Genomic DNA, 21837 nt, shown 5'->3' with positions numbered 1-21837 from the left:
TCTAGAAAATTCCTCAGCTTATCCTAGGATACCTCTCTGGGGATGGTCAGGACAGAGGAAACCGATGCCTGGCTGTTGGAAGTCATTTTAGCCTGCATCCTGTCCCCCTACACCAGTCCACCCACCCAAGCCCCCAGGGTCTTTTCTGTGACTGGAACTGGCGAGGACATTTCTCATCCACCATGTGGTAAGTATTACACAGATGACGGGGCTATGAACACTCCGAGAGCAGTGAGCTGCATGTCGTAGCTTAGAAACTGGACAGCCAAGAAGGGAGCTGGCCTGATAGAGAGCTGGCAAGAGTGTTCATCCCTGCTCTGCAATTTCCTTGTATGACCTTGGGCTAGATTCTGAACTTCCATAAGGCTCAGACATTTAGCTCGAGATCAGTGGAGCTGATTTAAAGCAGTAATTCTCCAACTTTTTTTTAAAAAAGCAGTAAAGCTACTTTAAAACCTATCCCAGAATCCCATTTTGGATAACCAGATGTCCACTCAGGGCTCCCTGTCCTCAGTCCTACCCTCTGTGAGAGTCCCATGGCTTCCTCATGCTTTTTTTCATGTCCACACTTGCTTCCTCATTTACAAGTCCCTCCCTCAATATCAGAATACAGAACTCACCGCTTTTCCTCTCCTGCCAGACCTCCCCTTACTCCAGGAGTTTCTGTGGGCTTTATTGACATTGGGAAAAGGCCATGAGAAGAACGTCACATCCTTGCCTAAGCTACACTGGCACCCTCCAAGTGCCTCACCTTTACCATTTTCCTCTCTCAATGCCCCACCGTCACCCTCTGTTTCAACATCCCCTCACCATCCCCACCCCCACCCCCACCACCAAGGGAACTGTCACACTCCTTTCCTCGTCTCCCACAGGGCATCTCCACCCAGGCCACCATCCCCACCAATGGGCCCAGAGCAGACATGACTAATCCATCACAGCACTTTTCCCCACAAAGCCTGAGTGTGAACACAACCCTCCAGGTGGTCCTGGAGCTGGCCCTTCAGATGAAACCTCTCTGTCTTCCCATTCATGACTGGGAGAGTGGGGACTGATATGGGGTGGACACACTACAGGGCTGCAGATTGGCCTCCACAGCCTGTCAGGAGCAGGATTTCTGCTTGTCATAGGCCGTTACCTCCAAGTTATGGGTCCTGGGGTTCCTTGTGCTTTATCTCCTTTCTTCTCATTTTTCCTTCATGTTATTTTCACTCCCACCACTAGAGTTATCTTTCTGAAATAAGGATATGATTATCTCACTTTCCTACTTTATCAGGCTTAAAAATCTCCTGGTACTCCCTAGTTCAGAGATATTCCCAAGTTTCAGACATGGCATTGAAGGCCTAGAACCCCCTGGCCCCAAGTACTTTTCAGTGTCACCTCTGGCCATTCTCTGCATGTACCATATGGCCATGCTCCCTCTTGGTTTTCTCAACCCAACTGTGCCCTTTAGGTCTCTGTGCCTCTGTGTATGCTGTTCCTCCTACCTGGGAAGGCCCTTCCTTACTGTATTAGTTACCTATTGCTGCAGTAACAAATCACCACACTCAGTGGCTTAAAATAACACAAATTTATTATCTTACAATTCTGGGGATCAGAAGTCCACTGTGGGTCTCATTGGGCTAAAATGAAGGCTGTGTTCCTTTTGCAGACCTTTGGGGAAACTCTGTTTCTTGCCTTTTCCAGGTTTAAGAGGCTCCTGCATTCCTTGTATGGTGGCCCCTTCCTCCATCTTCCAAGCCAGCAAGGGCCTGTCTAGTCTCCCTCACGGTGCATCACTCAGACTTTTGCTTCCATCATCACATCTCTTTTTGACTCTGACCCTCCTGCATTCTTCTTACACGGACCCTTAGCATTACATTGAATTCATTCAGATAATCCGGGATGATCTCCCCATCTCAAGATCCTTAATTTAATCACATCTGCAAAGTCCTGTTAGGTTAGTCCCAGGTTCCATAGTCCCAGGTTCCAGGGCTTTGGGCATGGGCATCTCTCGAGGGCCATTATTCTACTACCCCACCCACGTTTTTCTATCTGTTGAATTAGTCCTTCAGGGGCACTTCAAATGTTCCCTCCTGTCTGTAGCATTCCCTGTGTTTCCCCAACAGAATTACTCTTTCATTTTTTTAACCCATGGCGTTTGTGCATCCTTCTGTTACAGCATATACTGCCTCCTATATGGTTCTTTGTACATGGTCTCGCTCACTTGGCAGAACGTGAGCCTGTTGGAGGCAGAATCCTGAGACGATCTTCTGTGGGACTCAGTGTCTTCCATAGTCAAATATGTCAGGAATTTGTTGCATTTGTCTTTCCTTCAAGAAGCATTTCATGTGCCACCGCCCCCACTATGGTCTTCCCTTCCCTTTAACATGAACTTTCCCCTCTTATGAATCCCATCACTAACCACATCCTGAGGCAGAGCTGGGGCCCAATGGATGCTGAAAAGCTAACAACCTCTTCTAGCCTCTGATCTATACAGTGGAGCCATGCCTCACCCAGGCATGGGGTTCACAATTGATTTCACAGTCAGAATTCCCCTTGACAAGGCAGAATCACACCCCACACCTAAGATGCTCCCCTTCAGAGAGTCAGCTGAGCCCTTGGGTACTGCAGGTTCCTGTCTCCCATCTCACCCGCATTTCCTGGCGTCTGCATATTGACTGGAATTGCGAATAAACCTGCCCTCACTGTTCAGATTGTTTTTTTCTCTCCCTGCCCGCATTCTGGGTGGGAGTGGTTGGATTTGCATAAAGAGAGTGCCTGCAGGAGGAAATGCCATGGAACCTCTCTTGGGCACTCCTCTTCCCCCAACTCAGGCTGCTTTCCTGTACCTCTGTTCCCAGGTAGCAGATGGCATGATAATTTAATGCTGTTAAGGGGGGCAGGTCACTGGAATTTAATTAAAAAACAAAAATACTTTGAGAATGCCTGCTCTCAGACACAGATGTGAGGACTAGGTTAGTAGGGTCACTGGGCTGCCCAGCCCCAGCGTTCTCATTCACAGCAGAATCCAGGTGAAAAGCTCCCCTGCAGAGTGATGGAGAGCGTGGCCTGCAAGGGGGGTTCTGTAACCTTTCTCCCTCCCATCCCTCTCCTCAGGGCACTGACCTGCTTGGTCTCGCTGTAGGCCAGTGGGGGCACTTAGAATAAAATCGATTCTTTTTAATGGCCTAAGAAGCCCTCCATGTCTGACTCTTGCCTATGTCTCAAGGCCCTCCTAGTACCAGTCTCCCTTTGCTCACTACACTCTGCTTTCTCCAACATGTGGGATTATTCCTATTACAAGACCTTTGCACTCGTTCCCTCTGTCTGGATTGTTTCTCCCCGGATATTCCCATGACCACCCCCTCTCCTCATTTAGGTCTCAGGTGAAATGCTACCTCCCTTAAGAGAATGGCCTGGAACACTCTATTTTTGCTGTTCCTTATGTTAGTCAGTTTAGGCTGTTCTAACAAAATACCATAGACTGGGTGGCTTAAACAGCAGAAATGCATTTTCTCACAGTTCTAGGAGGCTAGAAGACTCATCAGTTTCTGGTAGGAACTCTCCTCCTGGCTTGTACATGGCTGCCCTCTTGCTGGGTCCTCACATGGCAGGAGCGGGGTGGGGACACTGGTGTCTCTTCCTATAAGGATGCTAATCCTATCAGATCGGGGCCCCACCCTTATAACCTTACTTAACCATAGTTACCTCCTTCTAGGCCCTATCTCCAAATATAGTCACATTGGGATTAGGGCGTCAGCGTATGAACTTGGAGTACACACATTCAGTCCATAATACCCCCCATCACCACCCCCACCACTTTTTATCCTGTTACCCTCAGCTACTTAGCTCCTCTGTGCCTTGGTTCCTCAACTATGAAATAGTGACACCTTACCACCTAGGATAGTTATGAGGATTGAATGAGTTATTATGAGGAACACTTGGAGAGAACCCTGACCTTGGTCCTGAGTTGGAATCATGGCTCCATCCCTGTCTCCATTGTGGAACTCAGGAAAACTCCCTACCTCTCTCCTTCAGAAGCTCCTTCATACCCTGGAGATTAAAAGAACTGCCTGGAGATGGACATGAAGAAAATAGAGGTCATTCTTCTGTCCCCCTTTTCTTCTATCTCCTGTCTTCCTTTTCTCCACCTGCTCCCAAATGTAGGTATTCTCCAAGGGAGCTGCCTGAATCAATACTGTTCAAATTACATAAGGCTAGGTTCCCAATTTTTCTTGTCTCCTCTGCCAACTTTTTAAGCTATTATAAAAGAGAAGAGAGGCCTCAGGGCCCCTTTCCTGGGAGCAGTCCACTAAAGGGTTATTGCCTGAGGTTCACTCTGAGCCCCCCCTTTTTTTCCACATGCATCTCTCAATTTGCTGACTCTATGGAGGAAAATTTTGGCTCCAAGAGAAGGTGCTGGAATAGGCAAGAAGCAGAGTCCCACCAAGAGGCTTTTTAATTAGCCTTATACATGGATTGATTTTTTTCTTCCTTCTTAAACTTAACATCTCCGTAGTTTTAGAGAAATTTGCCAATTTCTCTCAATTGCATATGGTAAAAGAAAAAGGAGAGATCTGTTGCCAAGTGAGGAGGGAAGGGATTTCCTTTAAACACCAAAGCACGGGGACTTCTCTGCTGGAAACTTCCATGGCAGAGGAGGTTGATTGGCAAATACCCACCAGATAATATATTGCCACCAAAAGCCAGTGACCCCTCTGTACTTCTTTAATGAAGAGAAAGAGAATCTGTGTAGACTTTCTCAGAATTTAAGGCAAAGAGAAAAAGCCTGCAAGAGAAAAAGTCAAAAGTGCTGAAATGACAGAGAAATGTGGACTGTGGACTTGTAGGCCCAGCACTGAAGTCATCCAGAAGACTATCTCAGCCACCTCTTAACAGTGATATGCTTCATTTCTTCTGTGAAACCTAATACATAAAAATAAAAATTGAGCTGCTCCGTTGAAGCAGGGAAGTGGCTCCAGAGTGCCCCCCACTCCCACTCAACCTAAAAGTGAACTGTATTTTGAAAACTATAGGTCTCATCTGATCTCTTCCTTCACATGTGGAAAAATTGATGGACCAGAGAGGCTACTAATTGCCCAAGGTCATTTACCACACATTCAGCCCTTACTCAGGCTCCTGACAAAGATTTACTGAGTACCTGTGATGTGCCAGGCACTGTTCTGGGCCCCGGGTGACAGCAGCACACAAGAGAGATCAAGTCCCTGTCCTGATGGAAGACAAGCAGTACACTGATGGAAAAAATATATAATGTCAGGTAGTAGAAAGTGCTGTGGAATAAAGTAGGGCAAGGGGGTAAGAGTGAGGGGGACTAATTTACATTGGCTAGTTAAGAAAGGCCTCCAGGAAGTGAAATTTGAGCAAAGAGAGAGAGGTAGGAAAATATTGAGAGAAGATGGTTGCAGACAGAGGAAAAGCAGGTGCCAAGTCCTAAGGTGGAAAACGTATGTGACTCAAACAAGGACCAGCAAGGAGGCCAGGATGGCCTGGGCTGAGAAAGGAGGAGGGTGATGGGAGTCGGGTCCGAGAGGGAGCTAGGCTTGATCTGTCTGGGTTCGCAGGTCATGATAAAGTTCCACAGGGCGGTGGAAGGCCTTTGGATTTTATCCAAAGTGGGATGGGAGCCATTGGTTGATTCTGAACAAAAGAGTGATGTGGTCTAAGTTAGATTTTAAAAGGATCTTTCTGCCTGCCTAAGTGAATTGTCTATAGAGAGAGAAGAAGAGAAACCATGAGACCCACAGGGAGACTTTCTCAGTAGTGTGGATGAGAGGTATTGGTGCCTTGGACCTTGATGGTGGCAGCATAAGTGATGAGAATTGGTGAGAGTTGAGGTAGATTTTGAAGACAGATCCAATAAGATTTGCTAATAGGTTGAATGAAGAGATAACTTCTTATACCTCCTCTGTGCAAAGCACTGTAGTACATTATATGGGTCAGGACACTTTTGCTTTGTAAGACCAGAAACCCAACTCAGATTGGCTCCTATAATTGAATAGTTCAGCTGTACATAGGCTGCAGGTATGGCTGGTTCCAGGAACACAGATGATATCTTCAGGATTTAGTCTCTTCTCTCTTTTCATATCTTAGTTTGGCTTCATTTCTCACATGGTGGCCCCCAGCAGCTCTAGGCTTACATGAACACTGCAGATAACAATTGCCATGGGAAAAGTTTATTTCTTGCTTAGTCTTGTCAATAAAATTGACATTTTACCCACTTTAAGTCATCTGTACATCACTCTGTCCAAGGAAATAAAATACACTGATTGGCACCCCTTGTCATGAGCGCAACTTGGAATCAGGGTAGTAGTGAAGGAGAAGAATACTCCCCCTCCTCCCAGGAAATAATTGTGCATTACTAGGAGAAGGGAAAAAGGATGCTGTGTAGACAAAAATAACCAATTTACATTACCCAGGCATAATAAGATTTTAAAAAAGATAAATGAGAATTCTGCCTTCTCGTTTTTCTGTGTCACAAATATGCTTTCCCGGACACATAAAGTAATTGTAGCAATGAGAACTACAATATGCTGGATACCAGTTTCCAAAGAGCTTCCGCACACATTATCCAGCTACAGAACATGATAGCTCCATGCCAAGAAAAAGAGCTTGAGCCTGAAAAGCTGACGGTCACATGTTCTCTAGCCACCTGATGAGCCCGGTGAGAGCAGAGAGAAGCACAGTATTTCCTGCATTCAGAAGGGATAAAACACTGTTTTGTGTAGGGAGAATGGAGAATCAGAATAGCAGCTGGGGTGGGGGCAGGGCAGGAGAGGAGCTGGCTCAGACAGCAGTGGGGACCATCACACCAAGGTCCAAATTTGTAGCCTGTGATGCCTAATGACCCCTGGACATCAGGTTTTCTGTTTAAAAGGAAAGAGAAAAAAAAAAAAAGATGGCTGAGTTACATTGAATTATTCAAATGCAAGTTCAGTGACAACTTGATATTGTTCCAAGCCTGGCCCTCAGCAGCCTGGGCTTTTTGGGCTTGAGAATACAAGCTGGACTCATTTAAAGCAACATTCTGAGAAGATGCTGTTTTTGCTTCGTTAAAACAACCATTCCTCCTTTGCCTCTCTTGCTTTGAATGATACCTGATCGTGTCCCCGAGTCGTCGTCTTTGGGTAGTTTTGCTCTTGCCTAGGTTTTGTTTGCCTCTCGGGCTGTTTTATTCGTGGCAGTTAAGAAGCTCCCCAAAGCCCCCAGTTTGCCCATGAAATTGTTAACTTTCTTCTTCCTCCCCACCGTGGCACCATAAGCTGGGCCATGTGACAGGGGAGGGATCAGCTAATACTATTACCTTGAGAGGCCAGAGCGGGCACTTAAGTGGTGTAAAAAATATACACAATTCTGACTCTCCACCCTGGGGACGTCTCCCTGGTTACCTTATCTGAGGCTGCTTCATCTTTGTGACGCTGGGGTCTAATTCATCTCCAGCATCCCGGGGAATTTTAAGTGTTTACTGGGAAAACATTGTTCTCCTTCCTGTCTCTCCTCTCTCCATGCACCCCCACCCCCACTGCACTTGAACATCAAGATGGCAGAATTGCTGCTCTGTGGTATGTTCGGGCCCGTATTCCATCTCCCGTAGATGTGCTGAGTGGATTTAGAATTTGGTGGGAGGAGTGGGAGCTTCAGGGACAGAATTAAAAGGCAGCTTGGCTCAACAAAGTTCAGAGGCTTTGGAATCAGCCAAATATGGTTTCATACCCTAGCTTGGCTTTGTGAAAAAAGCCAAACTCCACTTATTAGTTCTGTGGCCTCGGGTATGTGGCTTGATCTCTCGGAGTCTCCATTTTCCCATCTGTAGAATGGGAATCATGTTCATTCGGTAATGCAGACTTCTGTAAAGAATCAGTGAAGCAAGGAATCATAAACCTTTCTCTTCAGCCCAGACTCTTCTCCTGACCTGGACCTAGGTGTCACCCAAGTGCTGCAGGAGGGATCCACCTAGATAACCCACAGAACCCTGAAACCCAGCTCACCCACAGCAGATCGCCTCATGGCCTCTCATTTCCACCCTCAGGGCATCTTCTCCTAGAACTCAACTGAGACTCCTGCATCTCATGTCCATGGTGGGTGGGCCAAGCCTGTTAGGTTTGCCTACTTAACACACCGCATCTGGTTCCTCCTCTGTGTCCCCACAGTTCCTGCTTTAGTCCTGGCCCCATCACCTCCCAGTGGTTGTCTACCTGGTTTCCCCACATCGTGGTCCACATTGCAGACAGAATTTCTTTTCTAAAATGCAGGCCTGGTCATGTCACAGCCTGGTTTGCATTCCTTGGCCCCTGTTACCAAAGCAGAGAACCCCCTTAGCCTCCTCGGCCCTGCCTACCTTCCAAGCATACTCTTCACCCCTCCTGCCATCCTGACCTCCATGCCATCCCCAGAGGAGACCCTGCTGTTTCATGCCTCCATCACTTTGCCAGTATCCCCTCCTCCGCCATGAACTCTGTTCCCCCTTTGTCTCCCTGGCTTGCTGGCACCTACTCATTTTTCAAGATCAGCTCAAGAATCAGAATCACCTCCTCTATTGTTTAGTCAAGAAAAGGAATGAAGTACGGATACATTTTATAACATGGGTGAACCTTGAAAACATTATGTGAGGTAGACAAACCCAGACACAAAAAGTCACCTATTGTCTGATCTCATTTGCATAAATGACCAGAAAATGTAGATCCATAGAGACAGAAAGCAAGTGGATGGCTGCTAGGGGCTGGGGGTTGGGGGAATGGGAACTGCTTATTGGGTATAGGGTTTCCTTTGGGGGTAATGAAAATGTTTTGGCACTACATAGAGATGGTGGCTGTCCAGTATTATGAATGTACTAAACACCATTGAATCGTTCACTTAAAAATGGTTAATTTTATGTTATGTAAATTTCACCTCAATTAAACAAACAAAAAGAATCTCCTCTTCTATAAAGACACCGTGAACCACCCAAGTGGCACAGACCCCTCTTTCCAGGGTGGCCCCTATGCCCACCATATGCCATCCTGATTTTTATCAGACCTTCCCCTGGGTCTTCACTGCACTCGTTCATTTCCATGTCTATGCCCCCAGTGGCCTGTGAGCTCCTTGCAAGCATCCATCCAGCTCCATCCAGCCTGCATCCTCTGCTCTAGCACATGGCCAGGCACCAGGTGATACTCAGATGTTGACCCTCCCACCTAACTTTGTCTTCCTGGGAGATTGTAACCTTTCAAGTCCCCCTGTTCTGGGGAGGGGAGGAGCTCTTCACCTGCTTGGGTCTCACCATCCATCACAGCCTTACGAGATGCCTGGAGTTTAGCCTTCCGAAGATCTTTTCTGCACAGAGAAGACATTTGCATTTCCCTCATGGGCTTCCTAGCCCTGCCCCCTGCCTCTTGCCTCTGGGAGGGGGATTCACAGATCTCTGGCCTAGTTGCATAAATGCTGGCATCTCCTGTTCGGCTCCTCTCCCAGGTGTTTCCTTTTTATTTACTATTCTCTCCAATTTTGTGCCATCAGCACTTCACAGCAGAGCTACCTCCCTCTCTTTGGAGCAGTTGAGACTGATTGAGGACAGAACTAGGGCCAAGTAGTGGCCCGCTGGCCCCATTGTGTCTGGGCAGGCTGAAGGTGGATGGATGGGGACAGGGAAAGGGGAGGGGTGACTCCATGCCTGCAGCAGTGGCTGCGAGCCTGCTATGAGTCAGTGCAGATTCCATCCGGCAGCCTTCCCTATCCCTGATGGGACACAGCCTGTGAACCAATTTGTGGACCGATTCCAGCTAGAGAGACCTGGAGTGGGCTCCCTGCCTGCTGTGGCAGGGTCAGCTCCAAAGCTCAGATCCAGGGGCACTGCTGGCCTCTCCTTCTGCTCCCCCAACCCAAATCCTCCTCCTCCCCTGGTTACCAGGCAACAACCAGGTGTGGTTACTGCAGCTTCCCATGGAGTGTCTTGCACATCCCAACCAGGTTGGCTCTCTGGATTAGTTGGCATATAGTAGCCTCCTGCAAAGAAAGGCAGCCATTATGGAGAGGGCGATTCAGCCTTGGCCTGACCCCAGGGGCCTGGAGGGCTGAAATTCGAATCTCCCCCAGGCAGGTCTCAGCCTCCCTCTCTCCTCAACTACCCTCGGCTCACACACCCAAACCAGAAACCTGTGCATGACCTTGCCTCCACCTTCTCCCTAGTCTCCCACTTCTGTCGAGCCCTGGGGGTCCTGTCCTTATAACTCCTTTCTAATCATCCGCTCCCCCATGCTGGCTATGGGTTTACCCTTAGGCACCATCCCCTGAGACCTGGCAGTGGCTCCCTCCTCTCTACTCTTTCCTCAATTTTGTCCATTTCCCCCACTGCCCCCCGGAGCCTTTGTATCAGTTTACTTTTTGAATGAAATACCACAAAGCAACACAGATTCTCTTAGAGTTATGGAGGTCAAAAGCCCAAAATGCATCTATGAGCCTAAAGTCAAGGTGGCAGCAGTACTGGTTCCTCCTGAAGATTCTCCAGGGGAGGATTTGTCCCTTGCCTCTTCCAGTTTCTAGAGGCTGTCAACATTCCTTGGCTTGTAGCTCCATCACTTCAGCCTCTGCTTCCATCATCACATTGCCTTCTTCTCTCTGAACCTCCTGCATCTCTCTTATAAGGACCCTTGTGATTACATTGGGCCCACCTAGATCATCCAGGATAATCTCCCCATTTCAACATTCTGAATTTAAACACATCTGCAAAGTCCCTTTTGCCATGTAAGGTAATGTATTCATAGGTTCCAAAGATTAGGATGTGGGAGTCCTTGGAGGCAGGGGATAGAGTGTGTGTGGGGAGGTCATTATTCAGCCCACCACAGCCATCTTCCATCATCCTTTTTAGAATTCTGTGGTGGCTCTCAGTTGCTTATAGATCAAAGTCTAATTCTGACAGCCAGAATGGATGGAGTGTTCACCATGCTCCTGGTGTGCCCCTAGCATCTTAACTTCTCCTTACAAGAGTCAGAATCCTCCAGAACAGCCTTAACCCCCTTGCCCTCCTCATCTCCACTTCATTTTTTCACATGTCCCAGATCCAGCCGGGCTAAACCCCAGGCTAAATCCTTCTCTGCATCGTGAGGGCTTCTCCTTTCAGGCTTTGCCATGTGGATCCCTCTGCGCAGAATGCCTTCCCTGCTCTTCTCTGCCTGTCAAAACCCACCTCCTTCCTCTTTGACTCTTGCAGTGTGTCTGGCACACAGAAGTCAGTACAGCTCACTAGGTGCTCGGTGAATGGGTCAGTGAAGGATGGAAGAAATGAACAAATACACGCATGGAATAAGGAAGACTCACTTATCTGACTAAGCTCTGAAATGGCTTGCAGATTTCAGCATACTCGATATCCAGGGTTCACATTGGCCAATACCACCTCTCCCACCATAACAGGTGCTGTCAGTGCCCAAGCCATGTCCTTGGCCCCCTTTTGTGTACTCCTGTGTATCTCCCTATGTGTCCTCTGGCCACCAGGGCATGTTCAGCCTGAGCTGCACCTGGAAATGTTGGGAGTTAACACCCCAGGAGTGATTCATTGAAGGATGGGAATTAGTGAATAAACCCCCAGCACCCTCACCCCCTTGGTGGGACAGTTCTGGGTGCATTCGCAGACTCTCAGAGGGTCCTCAGCTAGGCTGAGTCCCAATTACCTATAGTGTAACTCTCTTGTTAAAGCAACCTTGGGCTTTCCTCCCCACTCCCTCACCTCCCAAAATTGCCTCCCGAATCAATAGCTCACACAAAATCCCTGCCTCTGGGTCTGCTTTTGGGGCACTCCAAGCTAAAATACCACACACAGGTTAAAATAATAAAGTCTAAGGTTAGGTGCCAGGCACTGTGATAAGCCACCAGCACACATATCACATATCAGTTGATCCTCACAGTAACCCTGCCAGGTGGGTGCTGTTGTCAGTCCTCTTTTATAGACAAGTAAACAGAGGCTGAGAGAGGGGATGAGACGTGTTCAAAGTCACGTAGCTGCCATTTTGCTTCACCAAGACTCCAATTCTTTTTTTTTTTCCCCCAGCATCCAAAATCCTTTTAATAACAAGGCAAGATCTGGGGTTAGTTTTTGTAGCCACAGCTGGCACGTCACCCTCTGGCACGCTCAAACTTCCTGCCCTTGGAGCGTACATAGTGTTTGGTGTGGCTGTGTGGGGTTCCTGGGGCCTTGCCAAAATGCCTGTATACCTTTCGGCCCTTGTGAGGACCGGAGAGTAGGACAGTGCCGCAGCCCTTGGGTGAGTCCAGGGCCAGCTGGTCGAAGGTGAGGCTCTTGCCCCCAGCCTTGAGGATGCATCTCTGGGCATGGCTGCTCACTTGCAGGGCATATACCTTCAGCTTGGGCACCTCCTGGACACGCACATCATCAGTTATGGTCCCCACAACCACAGCTGTTTTGCCTTCCCGACCAGGAAGCTTCATCTTCCGAATCATCCGAGAAAGGGACAGGTGGCCAGTTGGTGCGACTCATGAACAACCTCTTCAGCACAACTTGATTGAAGGTGGAGTTGGTTTGTCTGGCCAGAAACCTGTACAGCTTGACCAACAGCCTTAGGTAGATGTCCTGGCTCTTGGGCTCCTTGCACTGAACCTTTTGGTCCTTGTTGTGGCGAATGTCAACTCCCATGATGGCGCCTCCTCCTTAGCCAGGTCTGGAAAGAGAGAGCCAAGCCTCCAATTCTTGAGGGAGGGTTTGGGGGGTGGGGATGGGGGTGGGGGTGGGTGCTGTGCTTCAGGGAGAACTTGCTGCCAGCGGGGAGGGTAGATGGAGTTGTGGGGTTGTTCCTCTGGCTTAAAGAGCAGAAAGTGCTGTCTAATTTTAGCATCAGTTGTCAGGTGTCCACTTCTCCTTCTCTGCTCTGCTTCTGAGTTGAGTCAGCCTGCCCCATCCAGAGCAGCAACTATGGAAGGGGATGGGACCAGATGACCCTTGGCAGCACCCCTCCCAGAGCTTGAGCTCCCCTCCTCTCTCTTCAGCCTCAGAGACCCAGGTCAGTAGCCCTCTGGGTCTCCTCCCCGCTTTGGGTTTGAGTTGAGAGCCTCTCTGCCATCTACCCAGACAACTGGTTGACTAAACATCTCAGCCCACACCATTTAAAAATTTTCATTCTCTTGCCTGGTCAGCCCTCTTCACTGGGAATTAGGGAAGTGAAGTGTGTGCCATGAATCACAGTTGTCTCATCCTCTCACCTGGGCCAAATGGTTCCTCACCCTGCTTGCTGGGCTCTCGAAAGCTCTGGCATTTGTCCTCACCTGCCAGATTCAAATTGCAAGATCAGCTCCATGGAAACTGCTGATTTCTTGGAACTCCACAAGCTGCCATTGGGTGAATGGCAGTTTATGAGAGATTTGGTCATTGGGTTAGATTTTCTTTAGGGCTCATCGCATAAGACAGTCTGCTTTATGATTGTGTAGATCTGGTTTTTCTTCACAGATATACAGGGTCCAAGTGAGCTATAATGCAGAAAAGGCTGTTAGCCTGTCACTGGCCATGGACAGGCTTTACCATGTCTGGCATTGGGTTCCCATTGTGAGTGTTCCCATTCTGAGATACAGGCTGGTCTTTACCAACAAGGTAGACAGTACTTATTTTTTAAATAGCAGATTTTGTTTTCTAATTACTTCTAATAAACACAAAGAAAAGATAAGCAAAACCACCAAGATAATCAGTTTTACATTTGTGTGGAAGTCTTTCTAGTCTGTTTTCTATCTTTGTAACTATAATTTACAAAAATCAGATTATCCTAAGCATACTGTTTATATCATGCCTTTTTCATTTAGTGGTATATTATGACCTCTTTCTTGCAATAAGTACTGCTCACCTCAAATGTAATTTTAAAGTACTGTTTTATATTCCATCCATCTCCTAGGGAAATCATAATTTACCCAGTCCTCTTTTGCTGGACATCTGGGTTGTTTCTGCTTTTGTGCTTTTATAAATAGCTTAATATTGAACATCTTTGAACATAAATATATACCCATGCATCTCAGATTTTTTCCTGAAGAAAAATGTCTAGATTAAAAGTGTGGAAAAGGCTTTTGCTTTTGATATTTGTTGTTTCAGTGTTACACTTGAAATTACACACAATTTATATTCTAATAATTAGTGTTTAAGAGTACCCATTCCCCCACACTTTTGGCTTTCTAAATCAACAGTCACCACACCTGCATGTATTCACGACTTGGGTCCCTACTTTCTAATATTTGTCTTTCTTCCATTTATCCATCCATCCATCCTTTCCTCAATGTACTGGCTACGATTTCCAGAATAATGTTAAAAAGTAACGGTGAAGGGTCACTTATTCTTGTGCCTTAATTTAGTGGGAATCTCTAGTGTTTCACCATTAAATATGATGTTGATTATTAGTTACAGACACATTCCCCACAACAGTAAAAAAAAAAAAAAATGTCCTGCGCTCTTAATTTTTCAAATCTTAAAGCAGATTATGAAATGCCTTTTATCATCCACAGATAAAATCGTTTGTTTATCTCCTTAGATCAATTCATGTGTTTGAACTATATTATTTTCCTAACATTAAAACACATTTTATTACTGGATTAAACTCTTCTTGGTCAAGACTTATTACAATGTTTAGAACATACCGCTGCATGTGGTTTTCAGGTGATGTTAAATTAACTTTAGAAAATAAATGGAAAAACTCCCAGGCTGTTGTCTCAGCAACACTCACCATAAGCATGTGAACACATAAGTGCTTGTGCTCCTTTTGGATATTTCCAGTAAATGAATGAGTCTACATGAGGTTGAGTGGAAGGTGAAGCCTGGTAGACCCCGGTGGGGACTGTGGTCCTGTTTTGAAAATATGACTCACTCAGTTTGATTTCTGTTCCTGTGAATCACTGACCAGAGGTGACAACGCACAGCAGATTGCACAAATGCTCATTCCGTTCCATAAGCAGGTGTGGCTCAGTCAGCTCTGCACCCCTAGAAGTTCAGGCACACAGTAGGTGCTTTTAAAAAGTCAACCCAAAGAACTGGAAAAGGTGGCTTTCTTTCTGGGCAGCAAGTAGGTAAGTCAGGTCCCATGTCCAGACACATTCAAGGTTTTATTACCTCCCTCCAACCCGCTTCTCCCTCCCTCGTGTGGCCAGAGGTGGTCCTGATGGTGGAAAGCCCTAGAAGTCAAAAGTCACCCTGAGGCTTGAGAGGACTGATGGGGGTTAAGAAAGAAGGAAAGAGCCTTTTTTTGTTAGTGAGAGGATAAAGTGTGTGAAGAAAGTGGGTGATGAGCTGATTATGTGTATAAGACCCTCTGGTGTTTTTTAACCTCTCTGAGTCACCATAAAAATGTTGAATCCTCAGGGAGGCAATCCCCCAAACTCCTTCCTTTACCCCTGGGAAGGCCCTGGTGGTCCTTAATTCTTCATTGAGGACCTACTGTGTATTTAAGGCTGGTTCCTGATCCATTGAAGGCGGCAGATATGGACCCAGTTCTCACTGGGCAAATATTACAGTAGTCCTAGTGCTACAGAGGGAAGGTGTCCAATAAGATGACAAAGGGATGAATTGATGGGTGTTACTCTGATCCAGGCACTGGGCCAGAGAACACTAGTGCTAGGAACAAAAGGACCATATTTCTCCAAGTGTGTCCTGGGGGGTGTCCTCTGCTTCAGAATCCCTTGAGGAATTTGCTAAAATGCAAATTCCTAGGCTCCATCCAGATATTCTGTTTCAGAATCTCTACAGGAGGGACCTAGGAACATGCATTTGTAGTAAGTCCCCAGTCTTCTCCCGCTGCCCTGGGGAGGTTCTGACACACCCTTCAATTGGAGACCCATGCTCTAGGTGATCATTCTTAATGAGATTATGTTGTGAAAAGCTTCCTGTTCACAGCCCACTCATTAACAAGCACACCTCTTTGCCTGCCTCTTTCTCTCTGTAGAATGTGGTTAACACATTCAAGACAAGATGAGCAACGGAGGTTTGTCAGAGTGGCTCTAATGGTTTTATCCAAATCATAAAGATGAGTTATAATTAGAATCTGTAATTACCCCACAGCTGCTGGGGAAATAGGAGAGCATGACACAGGCAGCCCAGGAAGGCTTTGCAGGGCTCGGTGGACAAGATGGCACTGGGAACAGATAAAACTGTGCAGGGAGCGATGCCCATGGAAGGGAAGTTCGATTTGCTGAGTGCCTACTGTGTGCCGCTCTGGGTATGTGATGTCTGTTCCCTCCTCTGAATCCTCATACCAGCCTTACATAGGGTAGGTTTCTAACATAACCTGGTCTTCGGTTGAGTTTCCCCCAGAAGCAGACCCAGAGCAAGGATTTGAATACTAGAGATTTATATGGGAGGTGAAAGTAGAAGATAGAGACTGAGTCAAGGAAGGGATGACCACCACTAAAGGAGGTGTTAGCAAGCCAGCTACCACGGTGGTGACTGGGGCGTATTCCCACTGGGGAGGTTGGCAGCCCTTGTAGAACATCTATCTTAGAATCATCCCACCTGCAGGGCAAGGCAGCCTGGGTACTTATACACCAGCTTCTGTCAGTCTCAGATGCTCCATCCAAATGGTTAAAGCAGACCCAGGAGACAGATGCTCACCGTAATTCAATGTCAACAAACCAAGTCTGCATTAGGAATAAAGGCTGATGGGAACAGAAAATAATTAATTCTGCTCAGGACAGGTAGTCTAGAAGTGGCAAGTTGGTTTCGGAGTGTGACCAGCATCTCCCCTAGATGGCCACCTTGTGCCCCATGAACACATCAGCAAGGCTTTAATTTTGGAGCCCTTTACACTTAGCTGAAGTTTCCTCTTTGAAACTTGGAACTTCAACAGCACTACAAACACACAGCCCAAAACTGTTTACCAAATGTTTATTAAACACAAGCGCCTCTGAATTCTCTTCCCATGCTGTTGCTTTGTGCACACCTGTTCCTATGGGAATTTAATCGGCGCACACGGCTGTTCCTCCTGCTGCTGACATATGATACTGTGTGCACACATTCCACACACTCTGAGAAAAACCACTGGGTCTTCACAGGGCCAGGAAGCAATACACATGAGAACCTTTGTAAATAGCACCCTCCCCAGTTCCCCACCACTGTACTCTCTGTGGCTTCAAGCTTCTATTTCTTTGATGTACTTAACCCATTTTGAAATAATCTTGATTAACTCATTGACTTGTTTGTCATCTGGCTCTCCTGCCCCTGAATGAAAGGACCACAAGGACAGAGATTTTCTCTGCCTTGTTTGGCATCTATCTCCTGCATGTGACACAGGGTCTAGTGCACAGTAGATCCTCAATAAATACTTGTTGAATGAGTGAACAAATACAAATACGATGGGTCATTATTGTTTCCTTCATGTTAATATAGTTTGCTTAGCCACTCTCCTACGTGGAAGCATTTGGGAAGTTTCCAATTTTCCCTTGTTTTATTTTTTATTTATTTTTATTGAAGTATAGTTGATTTACAATGTTGTCAGTTTTGGGGATACAGCAAAGTGATTCAGTTATATGTATATATATTCTTTTTTCATATTCTTTTTGCATGATAGTTTATTGCAAGATATTAAATAGTTCCCTGTGCTATACAGTGGGACCCTGTTGTTTATCTATTTTTTAATATAGGAGTTTGTATCTGCTAATCCCAAAGTCCTAATTTATACTCTTCCTGCCCCACTTTCCCCTTTGGTAACCATAAGTTTGTTTTCTTTGTCTGTGAGTCTTTCTGTTTTGCAAATAAGTTCATTTCTATCATATTTTAGATTCTACATATAAGTAATATATTTGTCTTTCTCTGTCTGACTTACTTCACTTACTGTGATAATCTCTAGGTCCATCCATGTTGCTGCAAATGGCATTATTTTATTCTTTTTTATGGCTGAATAGTGTTCCACTGTGAATGTGTGTGTACACACACACACACACACACACACACCCCACACACATATATATACACCATAGCTTCCTTATCCATTCATCTGTCGATGGACATTTAGGTTGCTTTCATGTCTTGGTTATTGTAAATAGTGCTGCTATGAACAATGGGGTGCATGTATCTTTTCAAATTAGAGTTTTCTCCAGATACATGCCCACGAGTGGGATTGCTGGATCATATGGTAACTCTGTTTTTAGTTTTTAAAAGAACTTTCATACTGTTTTCTATAGTGGCTGCACCAATTTACATTCCCACCAACAGTGTAGATGGGTTCCCTTTTCCCCACACCCTCTTCAGCATTTATTGTTTGTAGACTTTTTGATGATGGCCATTCTGACCAGTGTGAGGTGATACCTCATTGTAGTTTTGACTTGCATTTCTCCTAATAATGAGCTATGCTGAGTTTCCTTTCATGTGCCTATTGGCCATCTGTATGTCTTCTTTAGAGGAAGGTCTATTTAGGTCTTCTAACCATTTTTTGTTGTTGTTGTTGTTATTGAATTGTGTGAGCTGTTTGTATATTTTGGAAATTAAGCCCTTGTCAGTGGCATCGTTTGCAAATATTTCCTCCCATTCTGTAGGTTGTCCTTTCATTTTGTTTGTGGTTTCCTTTGCTGTGCAAAAGGTTATCAGTTTGATTAGGTCTCATTTGTTTATTTTTGCTTTTATTTCTATAGCCTTGGGAGACTGACCTAAGAAAATATTGCTAAGATTTATGTCAGAGAATGTTTTGCCTGTTTTCTTCTAGGAGTTTTATGATGTCATGTCTTATATTTAAGTCTTGGAGCCATTTTGCATTTATTTTTGTGTATGGTGTGAGGAATATTCTAACTTAATTGATTTACATGCAGTTGTCCAGCTTTCCCAACACTGCTTGCCTAAGTGACTGCTTTTCTCCATTGTATATTCTTGCCTCCTTTGTCAAAGATTAATTGGCTGTAGGTGTGTGGGTTTCTTTCTGGGCTCTCTATTCTGTTCCGTTGATCCATATGTCTGTTTTTGTGCCAGTACCATGCTGTTTTGATTACTGTAGCTTTGTAGTATTGACATCTGGGAGTGTTATGTCTCCAGCTTTGTTCTTTTTCCTCAGGATTGCTTTGGCAATTCTGGGTCTTTTGTGATTCCATATGGATTTTAGGAATGTTTGTTCTAGTTCTGTGAAAAATGTCATGGGTAATTTTATAGGGATCACATTAAATCTGTAGATTGTTTTGGGTAGTACGGCCATTTTAACAGTAATAAGTTTTCCAACCTAAGAGCGTGAGATATCTTTCCATCTCTTCAAATCATCTTCAGTTTCCTTTATCAGTGTTTTATAGTTCTCAGCATATAAGTCTTTCACCTCCTTCATCAGTTTTATTCCTAAGTATTTTCAAATGCAATTTTAAAAGGGATTTTTTTTTTTACTTTCCCTTTCTGATATTTTATTGTTAGTGTAAAGAAATGCAACAGATTTCTGTATGCCAATCTTGTATCTTGCTACCTTGCTGAGTTCATTTATCAGTTCTAATAGTTTTTGTGTGGAGTCTTTAGGGTTTTCTATATTTAGTATCATGTCATCTGCATATAATGACACTTTTACCTCTTCTTTTCCAATTTGGGCCCCTTTTATTTATTTTTCTTGTCTGATTGCTGTGGGACTTCCAATACTATGCTGAATAGAAGTGGTGAGAGTGGGCATCCTTGTCTTGTTCCAGATTTTAGTGCCAACTTTCCCTTGTTTTAAATGGTGCCCTCTGTATAGGATACTTCATTGTTCTTTTATTGTTTCCCCAGGATGTAATTCCTGAAGTGGAATTATGGGGCCAGAGGGTGTAGCCCGGCACTGTTCAGTAGAAATTTCTCCATGGATGGAAATGTTCTGTAGCTGTGCTGTCCAGTGCAACAGCCTTTAACCACATGTGGCTATTAAGTACTTTAAATGTGGCTAGTATGACTGAGAAATTGAATTTTTAACTTTTTAAAGTTTTAATTAATTTAAATCTAACTAGCCACATGTGGCTAGTCGATGCCACATTGGATAGTGCAAGTATAGACTGTTTTCAATTCTTTCTCTGTATTTGCAGGGCATCCTCCTCAGAAATGCAACCAACTCATTGTGCCACCAGTACGGTGCACATGCACCCATATCCCTGTGTCTGCCCACATGGGGGTTTTATAGTTCTTCTTAAGCCAGGGTGGAAGGAATGGGAACAGGGTCCATTCATGGGCTCATTTCTTCATTTAGGAAACACCTACTGAGTACTCTCTGGGGTGCCAGACATGGTGCTAGGGGGAGAGAATTCAGAACTAAGGCTTAGTCCCTCCCTCAGGCAGCTTATCAATGAGTTGTTCCTTTTAGGAATGATGTGACAGACACTAAAAGAGGTCTAATCAAAGGCCGATAGGAGTATTGAGGAGAGAGTAACAAACTGGGCTCGGGGATGTGAGTGTGGCCCATAGTTAGGTCTGGAATTGTTTTCTACACCACAAGTTGACCACATGGTCTAACCAAGGATTGGAGACCAGTTTTGGTTAAGACAGGCAAGTGGGAGTGTGGTCGCCATATTGGAATTTCTGGAGCTTTGTAAAGGTGTGGAGTTTTATGTGGTAACATATTCAAGCCTATGACTGACTCAGAGCATCCGGGAGACTCATCCTGCCTGCCACACTCTTCCAGATGCAACAAGCAGTCAAGGCCTAAAGGAATTTGGGCAGAAAATCCAGATGTTGGATTCTCTGTCTGCATCTGTATTTTCCCAGCATGTAGTGGGAAATCTACTAGCTCTGCTCATTTAGCACACAGCTGAGCACCTGGCACATTTGGTGCTTTTTAAATCTTTGCAGGACAATTTCTAGAATAAGCGAGTGAATAAATGATGAGCTGTGTGACTCTGGCAGCTCTGGGCCTTCATAGAGATCTGTGGTGTTTGGTGCTTTTGGGTTCCTGGTCCCATTTGAGAATCTGAAAACTTTGGACGCTTTACTCTCAAAATATGCATGATTGTTTAGTCACACAGAATTGGTATATGATTTCAGGGATAGAAAGCATCCCTGAGCTCCTGGAGATCCTTCTTAGGGAAGCTTGGTCTGTAGATGGGTCTAAGCTCTCTTGGGTAATGTCCTCTGATTACATTTGTTAGTTTCCTGTAGCTGCTGTAACACATTACCATAAGCCAGGTGGCTTAAAACAATAGAAATTTATTCTCTCACAGTTCTGGAGGCCAGAAGTTCAAAGTCAAGGTGTCAGCAGGGCAGCACTCACTTGGGGTTCTAGGGGAGAATCAGTTCTTTGCCTCCTCCAGCTTCTAGTGGCTGACAACATTCTGTCTCTTGTGGCCACAGGGCTCCAATTTCTGCCTCCCTGGTCACATTACCTCATCCTCTTCAGTCTCCAGTCTCCCTCTGCTTTTCTCTTATCAGACACTTGTCACTGGATTTCAGACCCACCTAGATAATCCAGGATAATTCCTCATCTCAAGATCCTTAACTTAATTACATCTGCAAAGAACCTTTTCCCAAAGAACCTTTTCCCAAAGAAGGTCACATTCACAGGTTCTGGGAATTAGGATGTGGACATCTCTGTTTTGGGGGACACCTTTCAACATGCTACAGGAAGTATGGAGGCTTGTTGTCCCAGTACAACCTCCAAGTAGCCTTGACCTCAATTGGAGCTGCTCAGTCAGACCCACAGGGGCTGGTTTGCATTTTACCTGTTTCCTCTGGCCCTGGCTGGTCCCTTTGAAGGATATTCTCTAATGGGTGGGTGGGGGGTATTCAGAGGTGACCCAGAACCCCCGAGCTGGGCCCATCTCAGCTCTAAGGTAATGCAGCCAAGCCCCATGGCACTGAGTCACCCCTGTATCCCTGCTTCTGTTCTGGGTTCCAGTCACTACGAACGCGCTGTGTGATGTTATTCTCTGGGAACATGAAGGGGAATTGAGTTGGGGAGCTCACATAGC

At 45.6% G+C, this 21837-nt stretch overlaps 1 protein-coding gene and 1 pseudogene across 10 annotated transcripts in view; one reads left to right on the top strand and one right to left on the bottom strand.

Moving 5' to 3' along the window:
- The window catches only part of BTBD11 (BTB domain containing 11), a 445015-nt gene that overhangs the window by 240995 nt on the left and 182183 nt on the right, over positions 1–21837 (top strand). The window lies entirely within an intron of this gene.
- Positions 12055–12657, bottom strand: LOC102510200 (annotated as a pseudogene).

Source organism: Camelus ferus, chromosome 12, assembly GCF_009834535.1.
Source record: "Camelus ferus isolate YT-003-E chromosome 12, BCGSAC_Cfer_1.0, whole genome shotgun sequence".
NCBI lineage: Eukaryota > Metazoa > Chordata > Mammalia > Artiodactyla > Camelidae > Camelus > Camelus ferus.
Note: the sequence above shows the minus strand (reverse complement) of the source record. Positions and strands in the feature narration are given on the sequence as shown.